Source organism: Macrotis lagotis, chromosome 3, assembly GCF_037893015.1.
Source record: "Macrotis lagotis isolate mMagLag1 chromosome 3, bilby.v1.9.chrom.fasta, whole genome shotgun sequence".
NCBI classification, from domain to species: domain Eukaryota; kingdom Metazoa; phylum Chordata; class Mammalia; order Peramelemorphia; family Peramelidae; genus Macrotis; species Macrotis lagotis.
The window spans coordinates 36,065,265-36,078,704 of NC_133660.1; positions in this window are offsets into that span (position 1 = coordinate 36,065,265).

A 13,440-nucleotide genomic window follows, 5' to 3' on the forward strand; every position below is an offset into this window, starting at 1 on the left:
TCTTGGCCAAGATACTGGAGTGGTTTGCTATTTTCTTCTCCAGCTCATTTTACAGATGAGAAACTGAGGCAAATGAGGTTAAATGATTTGCCCTGGAAAAGTATCTGCAGGCAGATTTGAACTTAGTCTTTCTGACTTCAGACCCTGAACTCTAACCATATCAGCAACACCTAGCCATCCATGTAAATGCTACCTATTAAAATTCAAGGCATTTGCAAGTATAGACTTTTTAAACATTTCATAGACTCATAGGCTAACTCTGAGGTTGAAAAGACCCAGAAGATCACCATAATGCTGTCGTCTGATAAATGAGGAAACTGAAGCCTAAAGAAGAGAATTCTGCCCCAAAACACAGCTATTAATTAGCATACACTGTGAACATACTTAAATCTTCTCATCTCTTATCATTATCTCATTATAGCTATGTGATAATGACAAGAATGAAAGATGACTCTCTTTCCATAAAGGAGTCCCTAGAAGGGAGAGTTTTACCCACCCATGTGGTCACCATATGGTCTGAAATGCATGAAAGTTTGGGGTTTTTTTCACTGTGCATTCCTATCTTGGGCAAAGGAGTGTGAGAGAGGGAGTGAACTTTGAGAGATCAAAGGAACCACCCAAATTCCACCTTAGTGAAGCCCTAGAAGAATTTGATCCAATGACAGCAGCATTACTGTCATAAAATCAACAAACCTGCTGATGAGCTGCTGTTGCCCTAAAGAGAGATTGCTATGACCCATTCCATCAGTGAATTGTCTTGGCAGGCTAGACATCAATGCCTTACCATCAAGGGAGTGATTAAGCCATCTACCATCAATTATGTTCCACCCAGAAGTGAACTGGGCCAAAAGAATGTTTGTAACAACCCCTCTCAATGTGAAACCCTATTTTCCAGGAACTTACAGGAAAAAGAGGATAGTGTCTTCTGATCCAGAGAGATATATTTGTGCATCTGTACTTGCTTTGCCTTTCTCAGTCAATATTCTTTTGCATAAGTTTTAAATGGTATTTTGACTTATATGAAGTCATAGGAACTCAAAATCTCAGAGAGGAAAGGGACCATGGAGGTTGTCACAATTAAATTGTATTGTTAATTTTCTTGTCTTCTACATTTTTCTGAATGAGTCTCCCAACTATGTTGGGAAAACATTGATCATTTGAAGCAAGACAATCTCTTTCTATTCATCTGTCCTGGGAAATCCCCATGATTTGGATACCTTAGAAATTATATCTGATTCATTCATTAGCAATAGGAAGAATGTCCTAGGATGCCAATCCATCCTTATCCCCAGAGAGCCTCCCTGTAACACATTATTGTGAAATACCTGGGTAATGTCAGGTGTGTTTATGAGAATTTTTCTCTCGCCCAATGCTAATACTGCTGTGTCATGGACCATTATTTACACAGCTTCAATGTGTTTTGGGGACATGTGAATATTTATCAATGCCACTGACACTAATGATTGGCAAGACACTATAGGATTTTGTGTTGCTTTTAAACTCTTAAAAGGAAAAATAAGAACTTTGAGGAAGGAAAAAAAACTTTGGATTGTAGCAAATTAAGACAAGACAGTATCAGCAAAGTTGCTGTTTTAGTTGGGAATGTGTGCTTTATTGGGCATTGCTGGGATTTTCTGAACCATTGATTAATTGAGAGATATAGGGCTTCTGAAAGTTTTTTTAGCATTTGATACTGATTATGCATTGAAGTTAAAGTTTCTTATTGGCAAGAGGGCTAATGGGGGCTATAGTTTCTAAAATTTTACAAGGAGGAAACAGAAAGTTTGAATCTGGGGAAGGGAGCAAATTATGCTTAATACCCTTTCATCTATAACATTATACCTATTTGGGACTGGATGAAATCAATCCAAATGACGTAGTACTTTCTTTTTTAAAAAAAATAGCTCTGAATATTTTCTCTTCCTCTTTCCCCTTCCCCATACATTGAAAAACCATTTCATATCAGTTATATATGAGAAATCATGTAAAATACATTTTCATATTAGTCATGTTGTAAAAGTAAAAAGCAAGAAAAATAAAGACAGTAAAATAAATATGCTTAATTCTACAATGAGACTGCTTCAGTTCTTTTTCATTTATTGTATAGCATGAGTACTATGAAACTGTTTTTGATCACTGTATGGCCAAGAATAGCTAAGTTATCTGCAAATGATCATTGTAAAATACTTCTGTTAACATTGTGCAGTGTTCTGGTTCCACTTACTTCAGTATGAGTCAGCATTAAAAGGTTTTTCTGAAAATATCCTGCTGGCCATTTCTTTGGCACAAGATTATCATTCAGTCACAATCATGTACTATAATCATTCAGCCATTCTTTAACTGATGGTATCTCGTTACTTTCCAATCCATTACTATTACAAAAAGAGCTGCTAAAATTTTTTTGTACATATAGGCATTTTTCTTTTTTCTTTTGTTGTCTTTGGGATACAGACCTAGTATTAGTATTGCTGGATAAAAGGGTATACATAGCTTTATAACCCTTTAGGCCTAGTTCCAAATTGTTCTTTAGAATAGTTAAATCAGTTCACAAATTCACCAACAAATCATCTCCCAATTTTTTAAAAAAATGTGAATAATATTTGGTTGAAATTGAAGATACCAAAGGAACAAATGCATGACCTGCAAGAGTTCTTTCCTCATAAACATAATATGTATTTTCAATTCTGAAAGTGGGAGACATGTGGATCACTTACTCTCTCTGTTCTTCAAGTCTTAGTCTATATATAAAGTATGTCTGATACTTGTAGAATATCAGACTCACAAATGAAAAGCAAAAATAAATCTAATTAAAAGAGATAATCATGGAAACTACATTTTGCTAAAAGGTACCATGAGTTAATAAGGATATTAAACTCATATGCATCTAACAACATAGCATTCAAATTATTGAAGGAAACTATACTAGTATGGAAACTCAATTTACCCTACAAGCAAAGTCTCAAAGAAAAAATATGATAATTGTATACAAGCCCAACAACAATTCCCGAGAGAAAGAAAAAGTGGAGTAGCAGAGGAAAAATTAGGAAAAGAAATGAGACTTGATACAAGAACAGTTTAGTAAAAGAGGCACAAAAATTGAAGAAAATAAGACCTTAAAAAACAATTGGTCTATTGGTAAAGAGGTACAAAAATTTACTAAAGAAAAGAACTCCTTAAAATGTATAATAGTCAAAATCAAAAATGAGTATAAAAGTTTACTTAAGAATATGATTCCCTAAAATTAAAATGGGCAAGTGGAAGCTAATCTCTCCATGTGACATCAAGAAACAATAAAACAAAGTCAAAAGAATGGAAAAAATGAAAGAAAATGTAAACTATCTCATCTGAAAACCAAAACATCTGGAAAATTGATTGAGGAGAGATAATTTTAGAATTGTTGGACTACCTGAAACCAATGGTCAAAAAGAGCTGAGACATCATATTGCAAGAAATTGGGAAGATTGACCTGATATTGTAGAAAAGAAGACAAAATGGAAATTAAAGGATTACCTTCTGAAAGAGATTACAAAAAGAATATTATAGCCAAATTCTAGAATTCCCAGGTCAAGGAGGAAATATTGCTTTTAGCCACAAAGAAAATTCAATATCATAGAGTCACAATCAGGATCACCCAAGAATTATTAGCCTCCACATTAAAGAAACAGAGGACTTGGAATATGATATTCTTGAAGGCAAAGGAGGTAAAATTGCCTATCCAGCAAAACTGGGTGTAATCCTTCAGAAAGAAGGAAATGATATTAAATTAAATTTCAAATATTCATGATGAAAAGACCAGAACTGAATAGAAAATTTGACATTGAAATGCAAATTCAAGAGAATTATAAAAGGTAAATATGAAAGAGAAGTCATAAGGGATTATTATATTCATTTTGGGAAGATGATACATCTAACTCTAAAGAACTTTATCATTATTAAGGAAGTTAGAAGGAAACTACATGGACAGAGGGCAAGGGTGTGAGTTGATTATGTTGGGAAGATCTAAAAGAAAATGAAAAATTGAGAAATAAGGATAGATTAGGAAAAAATATCCCACAAAAAAAATATTGCATGAAAGGAAGAGTTTCTAATGATGGCAGGGGAAATGAAGGTAGGATGACCAAATTTTTAACCTCATTCTCATTGGAATTGGTTCAAAGAGGAAATATTTTTACACATTTAAATCTATTTTATCCAACAGGGAAATAGAAAAAGAAGAGGATAAGAGAAAGAGAAAGTGATAAAAGGGAGGATGGACTAAGGAGACTCTTGAGAAAAGGCAGTGTAAAACATAAAGCTAAATAGAAGAAAATAGGAGATAAGGAAATACACAGTTCATAACTATAAGTGTTTATCCCTATAAAAGGGATAAACTCATCACTTAAAATGCAAGCAGATAGAGCAATAGATTAAAAACAGAATCCAATAATGTTTTGTTTCTAAGAGTCTTGCTTGAAACAGAAAGACACACACACACACACACACACACACACACACACACAAACAAAGAATTAAAGAAATGGACTAGAGCAGAAACTATTATACTTCAACTGAGGTAAAAAAAAGGCAGAGGTAGCCATCATGATCTCAGAGAAAACAAAAGCAAAAAATAAACTTAATTAAAATACATAATCAGGGAAACTATATTTTGATAAAAGATACCATAGGTGATGCAGTAATATTTTAAAATTTTATAGCATTTCTCTGATGAAGGTCTTATTTCTCAAATATATAAGGAATTAAGGCAAAGTTATACAAATAAAAGCCTTTCCCTAATTGATAAACAATTAGGGGATATGAACTGGAAGTTTTTTGAAGAAGAAATTAAAACTAGAGTCATTTAAAAATGCTCTAAATCACTACTGATTAGAGACACATAAATTAAAACTGTTGAGGACCACAGGTGAGTGGGTCTCTGACCATGATGATCGAATAAACCCTCTAGGTGGAAGGAGTCTGCTCTTTGCCTGGTTCGGTTCTCCATCCCAGGAAGCTTAAGTAGTTACTTTCTAAGCATACTATGTTTCTAGAAAAGAAGTTATGCAGTTATGATGCACTTGATATGTTAGTACATACAACACGACCTGAGAACAAGAGCAATACTCAATGTGCTCAGGGTATTAGATGAAGAAGAGACCTTGTGATTTTTGCAATATATAAGCTTGTGCACGGCTCAATAAATCAGACTCTCTTTTCCATCTTGTAGTACCATCTCTTCATTTATTAGTCAGCCTTCAGTCTTTAACTCTTTCCTTGCTCTGCTGCAGGTCGGCAGGGCCCCCAACATAAAACGATTCTGAGAGGTCTTCTCACACTTATCAGAAATGATCATTCTTGAAGGGGATGAGGGAAAAATAGATACATAAATAAACTGTTGGCGGAGTTGTGAACTGGTCCAACCATTCTAGACACCAATCTGAAACTATGCCCAAAGGGTATGTTATGGGTATATGCCTAAACAGTATATACCCTCTGACCGAACATTACCAATACTAGGTATGTTTCCTAAAGAGATTAAAGAAAAAGGAAAAGGTTCTATTTGTACAAAAAAAATTTAGAGCAGCTCTTTTAGTGGTAAAATAGAATCAAAAATTGAGGGCATGCCCATCAATTGGGGAAGGATGAACAGGTTGTGACATATGATCATGATGAAATACTGTAGTAGTAGTAGTAGTAGTATAGGAAATAATGAATAAGATAGTTTCAGAAAAACCTGGATTATCTGTATGAACTGATGCAAAGAGAAGTCAGCAGAACCAGGAAATCATTTTATACAATAACAATAATATTGAAATGGTGATAGACTGTGAAGGATTTAACTACTTTGATCAACACAGTAATCCAAGATAATTCAGAACTTATAATGAAAATTTCCATTTAAATTCAGAAAGAAATTTAATGAACTCTTCAATATAGATTGAAGCACAATTTTTTCACTTTCTCTGTTTTTCTTGCTTTTTTGCAACAGGACTAACAAGAAAAATATGCTTTTCATGATCTTACATGTATAAAAGATAGAGTTGCTTACCTTCTCGTGGAGTAAGAGAAAACCTCAAGGAAGGGAAAAATTTGGAACTCAAAATTTTTAAAAAATTAGAAAGAAATTTAAAGAAGAAAAAATAATTGGAAACAATAACAATCTTAAAGAATCAAAGAACAAATCATAAAAACTATCAATAGCTTCATTAAAGATAATGACAATAATGAGACAATATACCAACACTATAACAATTAAATCAAGGTCTGTTTCAGAGAGAGAAGGAAATAGAAAAAGCTTGTATTTTTTTTAGATATAGTAAAATGTTGCATGTTATTGTAACAGTTCATGCAGATCTTCTCAGTTTATGTTTGTCCTTTATAACACCTCAATAATATGCTGCAAATTATGGCTTTACATTGCATTGATCAGAGCACTCAAGTATTTTTAAGTTTTTTTTTTACAATGTAGTAGCTATTATATAACAATTGTCAATCATCATGATTTAGTTATTCATATTCATCACATTTAGTTATTCATATTCATATCCCTGCTTTTTTTAAGCTCTTAAAGTTTCTTTTCTTTTTCAATCTAAACTTAAACACCCTTTAATTTCAAGAAAGAAAAACAAAATACTTGAAACAAACAAATATTGTCAAAAACCAATTTAGGTCATGTACGAAAATGCATTTCTCATTCTATACTTTGAGTCTATCACCCCTCCATTAGATATGGGTGGCATGTGTTAATATTGATCACCTAGAATACAACATCATGCTAATTAATTATTGGTAGAGGGGTTGTGTGTTATAGTCTTTTTGCTAGAATTTTATCTGAAATATTTGAATCGATATTTATTGATGATATTGGCTCATAGTTTTGAGGTTTGATTTTGGTTTGGGATTTTTGTTTTAGTTTTTTTGATCTATCTCCTTGGCTAAGATAATTGGACTACATTTAGCTAACTCATAAAAAGAAGTTGAAAGAATGCTTTGCTTTTCAGTTTCTTGAGAAAAATTTACATAGTATAGATCTGAATTGTTATTTAAAAGTTTGAGAAAATTCTCCTATAAATCTATCTAGGTCGGGCCTTTTATACCTATGTTGTGTTATATCCATTTGAAACTTATATGGTATGAGATTTTTGCTTCAACTTAATTTCTGCCAAAATGCTTTCCAGTTATCTCAATAGTTTTTGGTTTTTTTTTTTTTGTTTTTTTTTTGCAAGGCAATGGGGTTAAGTGGCTTGCCCAAGGCCACACCGCTAGGTAATTATTAAGTGTCTGAGGCCGGATTTGAACTCAGGTACTACTGACTCCAGGGCCGGTGCTCTATCCACTGTGCCACCTAGCAGCCCCTATCTCAATAGTTTTTGTTGAATAGACAGTCCTAATTCAAGTACTTAGTGTCCTTTGATTTATTCAATATTATGCTGAAGCATTTGATTGATGCTGCATCTTGTTTACTCAATCTTTTTCACTGAACAAATGGAAAAGTTGTATTTTTTAAACTGATATTAAATAGTTCCAATAACAGTTCTGTAGTTTAAGATCTAGCATAGGTAGGCCTCTGTCACTTCTACTTCCATTCATTATTTCCTTTGAGATTCTTGACAATTTTTATTACTCCAGATGAAGTTTGTTATTATTTTATCTAATAACATAAAGCCCCAAATTCTAATTAGAGCCGTAATTTATTTATTTATATTCTTGTAAGATTTGTCTAGGTTAAAAAAATGTGGCTGATTCATCAATGTCCCTAAATATTAGAGGGTTTTGTTTTCTGTCTTCTTCATCCTCCAGTTGATTGAGTCTCTCATTAAAGTGCTTGGATACTACATTGTTTTTGTTAGTGTACATATATTAAATATTGATACAATCTCAGTAGTATGAAACCTTTAAACAGAATATAATTTCCGTTCATTTCTTTTAGATATATCTGCTTTTATTGTTTGCTTTTCTGAGATCTGATTTTTAATAGATTTGCTGGAAGCAAAATAAATTGTTAGGGATCCTACTTTCAACTATGCAAATATTTGTTAATATTTGTTTCCTAAAAGTAACATCGTTAGATTCTGTTTTCTAATCCATTTCACTACCCTCCTTTATTTATGGCTGAATTCAAGTCATTCAAATTCATAAGTAATTATTCTTTCATCATATCCTCTTGTATTTTTTCCCTTCTTTGCCCACTCCTCCTCCCTGCTTCATCTTTACAAAGAAAGAATGTTAGAGGCAAAAAAGAATGGGGTAAACAGTACTGATCTATCATTCTACTCCTCTCTCTATCCTGTCTGGAATGACATCACTAATTATTATATTACTTTCTGTCCTTTTAATGTCTTCATTAATGGAAGTTTGTTTTGCCTATGAATATTCCCTCCCACACTCTGCCATTCCTTTTAAATCTCCCTCCACTCTCCTTGGCTTTGCCTGTTCCTCCAATTCATGATAAACTCACTTCTCCCACCCCACCTCTATGTTTGTATACTCTTCTTCTGACCCACTCCAAATATGACAAATAAATATTTCCCTCATTGTTCTCATTTCTTCTACAATGTATTCCTTCCCCCGCTTCACCCTCTTAGAATCAACGAAAAGAATGATAAATATCCAATTTCTAAGTTTGTCTTTAATTCTCTCAGTGACCCTTGAAAACAGAATGATTTTTGTGGAGGCATATATCTTTTCTCCCTCTAAACATTGATCATTGCCTAGCCCTTACAAAATCTCAATATTATCTACCTCTAGGATTCTCTTTTCTCCTGTTTTTGCATTTCAACAACTCTTCTCCACTTTGGACCTTTTCCATCAGAAATTCATAAAAATTCTTTGTTCTACTAAAAAATTCCCTCTCTCACATATCGTTCTATTAATGGTTTAAGGTAAATTCTTAATTTTCTCATTTTGGAACATTTTTCAAGGAGTCTATTTAGATCACAGATTCCACCTACTAAGAGCTTTATTTTTTTTTCATTTTTTTCTTCAAAAACTAATTTCATTTTTAAAAATCTTTTGTATCATTTCTTCTATTTATTCTTAGAGTTCTTGTGGGTAAACAATTCTTTTTGGTAAGGCTCTTTTCTTTGTGAAATTAATTATGGAGATAACCTCTTCCTCTGCCCCTTGAGCAAATCTAAAGTCATAGTAATTCTTCATTGTATCAGGAATTTTATACTACTTAGCCATGTCTCCAGTCTCAACTTCCAGACTGGAGTTTTGTGCCACGGCCACCTCATATAATTAGATGGGATGGTCCCATTCTCTTTAATATGGAGAATCCATCATTACTGTCCTACTGAAAGTCTGGGATGGTTCTCCCCAACCCCATTCCCACTTCCCTTTCCCCAATCTAGGACAGGAAACTGGTGCTGGAGCTGGCCTTAACTTTTGCCTCAATCCCAATAAGCATAATGATGATGATACAGTAGTTTAAACTGATTTACATCCAACCAGGTATCTCAGAGTATGCGCTTTCCAGAAATCTCTCCTCATCTTCATAACCTTGGACAATCACTGACCATGAGCATGTTCCTTGTTGCATCTATAACCATATATCAAATATGACTGAAACCCAGAATAAATTAGGACTCTATTCCTACTCTAGCCACCTAGCTAGCTTGATCTTTTGGTTTATCTAGCAGGCCACCCATGAGATCCCCTGCCAATTCTTCTCCTACCTTTCCTGAATTCAGAGCTCCTGTTGTCTCCCCATCCAGAGTCCCTACCATCTTCTTGAATTGGTCTACCATTGGGAGGAGCTGGTGTCTCCCCCTTTATGACCATTACTCCATATGACATCCTCATTCATCTTTTCCCTGGGACCTCTTAGGGGAGCCAGAATAGTCTGAGCCATTATCTTTCATATCTCCATCTTTGATGGAAATCTATCCCACTATTCCCAAAACACCTGCAAACCTGTTCTAAGGTATTTTACATAAATGATGGATGAAGTTTAGAGAATAAATGTGGATAAGCTATTAAATGATCCTGTGACCCCAAGGACAGTGATGCTAATATGGAGCCCCTTTTTAAACCCTGAGGGGAAATGGTTGAAAAATCATCTTCTAAAGAGAAGCCCCATAAGTAACAGCAATGATAAAAATGTTGACTCAAAATTTACCAGCATTTTATAGTAATGACTTATATGCTTATATATGTAATTTACAATATACCATCCTAGTAATAATTAATACTAATAGTGCAGGACTTTGAGGTTGGCAAAATGTTTTAATTCACTATCTACTACGACTGAGACAGAAAAGCCTACCAATGCAGAAGAACCAAATTCTTCTCCATCTAAACAATACACCCACAGTTCCTAGATATATGAAAAGGAAGTTCAAGCTTCACCTACTGATTTCAAAAAGAACAGCATGCTTACTGTCTGCAGTCTGGGACTCTCAGGCCCCTGACTCACAATTATCTCATGTTAACATCTACACAGAGGAGGGGAATTTTCCTCCTTCAAGACAGTCACTGTATATAAAAGATGTGTGAAATTCAAGACTCAACTATCCACTGGCATATCTGGCTTTACAAGTAGGCAGAGTAGGTGGCAATCTTGGCCATGTGATTTGAGGAATATTTGGAAGAGCATTTTTTCTAAAAATCTTTTTTACCAAGGTTCCATGGAGCCAATAATTCTACCACTAATGAGTCAATTTGGGGGGCTAAACTGTCTTTTAGGGGCAGCTTCTTTGAAAATTCAAATGTTTCTGAGCAATCATCAACATCATATTATTAATTAACTTATCTAACCACTAGCTCTCATGTAAAGGAGGGACCTAGGAAAAAGGAGATACAAAAAGAGAGAAAATGGTCATAGAACATAGGCACAGATGAGCCCCACAGTCAAAATTTAAATGAATACTTGATTTAGGGTCAGGACGACCTTGTTACTTCTGTCCTTTACAAGCTAGGTAACCTTTATAAGTCTTAGTTTTTTCATCTGTAAAATGGGAATTAATGATGCCTCAGTACCTTCACTGGATTATTGTGAAGACCAAATGAGATAAATGTTCAAGTTCTATGACTTTTAAAGTCTCTTCCAATTTCTATTCCTTGGTGTTGTAATCTTATATAAATGGTTTTACATGTTAAGGAATTGTACAATTTAAAGAACTATTATAATTGTAGTAATAAAGGAAATATATATATATATATATATATATATATATATATATATATATACATGAATCTTTAAAGTCCTCCCTCTACAACTTGCCTAAGAAGTAATCATCTAGACTCCACCAGAATGAACCCAATATATCCCCAGACAGTCCATTCTATTCATTGATTATTGGGAAGTTATTATTATTATTATTATTATTATTATTATTATTATTATTATTAATTATTGGGAAGTTTTCCCTTACATCAAACTTCAATATAGGTGGACTCTTAACTGCCTTTGGAGCCAGCCAGAACAAGTATTATCTCTCCTTCATATCACAACTCTTAAAATGTATGAAGAAAACTACAACCCTCTCCTGCCACCCCCACAAATATCTGCAGTTTCTCTTCTTTAGGCTAAACATCCTCAGTTTTTTTCAATTGATCCTCATAGGATAAAATTCTGAGGTTATTCACAATCCCATGTATCCTTCTGTCCGTACTTCACAATTTAGGAGACAGAACAGTTTAGCAGACAAAGGTGTTAGAATCTAAGATCTTCACTCTTAGCTGAGTAACCTTAAGCAAGTCACTTAACCACTCAGATTCTTGATTTTTAAAATAAACTCCAATGTGCTTTAGAGCCATTTACAACCATTAATTAGCAAACCATGTAAATGCCAGTTATTCTTTTTAATTCCCTTCCTGGAATGAGGCCCCTAGAACTAAAAACAATATTCCATATGAACTCTTCCAGGTTACAGAATTTAATGTAGGACTGTCATGTTCTCTAGCACTGGATACCATGTCTCTTGGTGTATTAGCATTTTTGATTTCCTAGTGATGCAATTGACTTGCATTGATGTTGTTAAATGTTTTTTTGGTCCTCTCTAATTCTTTGTGATCCTATTTAGAGTTCTCTTGGCAAAGACACTGAAAGGTTTGCCTTTCCTTTTCCAACTCATTTTTACAGATGAGGAAACTGAGGCAAACATGGTTAGGTGACTTGCCCAGGATCATATAGCTAGCAAGTGTCTGAGGCTAGATTTGAACTCAAGTCTTCCTGATTCCTGTCCTAGATCTCTATTTGCTGTACCATCTAATTGACTTTCACTAGCTGTAAGTCATTTCTGTTAGATTTGCAAAGCACTTAAAATATTATATCTTTTTATCATCACAACAACTCTGGTAGGAAAGTATTATTATTATTATTATTATTATTATTATTATTATTATTACTATTACTATTATTACTATTACTATTACTATTATTTGCTTTTTACAGGTGAGGATACTGAAACATAGAGAGTTAAAATGGCTTGCCAGTGTTTGTTTCTGAGGTATATTGGAACTCGGGTTTTTCTGACTTCAAGCTCTATCAGTAGTGTCATTTTTCTATATAAATGTGAAATCTTAAATCTTGACTAGTATCAGCTATATGACACCCACTATATGAAGCCCTGGAGGCACTTGGTGTCACCATAGTGACTTCACTGAATTCTATATGAATTATGCACAAATGCATACACCAGTAGATTGAGTATCATAAATACAAGATTCAACCTGAGTATAAGGAATTATTTTTTATTATGTATATATGGACTCCAAGTATGATTAATATATTTGCAGGAAATATTGAGTAGATGTCTATTCCTGAACGCAACCATTTTTTTGGCAGTACATTATGAAAAGATGCTCAAGCAGATAGAGAAGCAAAAAGCCCCACCCCAAACAACTTTATCTGTAATTTTTCTTTGTCATCCTCCTTTGGGCTGAGGAAAGGAAGACAGCTAGTTAAGGAAATGATTGCACATAAGATTGGTTCACAGACTTCCTATAGGCCTGAAGGATAAGTTTGACTACAGCACCATCCAACGACTTCTGTCTTGTATGTTCAATGGTCCAATCCCAACTTGGAGATGTTCTGGGGCCCAGGTGTTCTGGGGCCGAGAGGGAAGATGAAAAATGGAGCTCATAGGCTATGGAGAAGCATGGATCTGCTAAATTTGGAAAAATATTGCTGTATCCTCAGCAAAAACTGAAGATGTGAGATTAGGTATCTTCCTTTCTTCTGTATTTCTTAATTGGATGGACTATCCCATCACTGTGATTGTGAACATTTCATTTTCCCTTACAAAATCCTAGGAAAGTGTTCTCTAGATTGGGAGCCATGGATTATTATAAAAGACTATCTTAATAAATGATAGTATTAATGAATAAGAAAACACACCTGTAGGTTGAATGTCTCCGTCTGTCTTTTGATCTCTTGGAATCTGGCTTTACCTCTCTATTTCTGCCTGAATAGGCAGGTTTGTTACAAAGACTTCCTTTGTCTCTCTGTCTCTGTCTCTT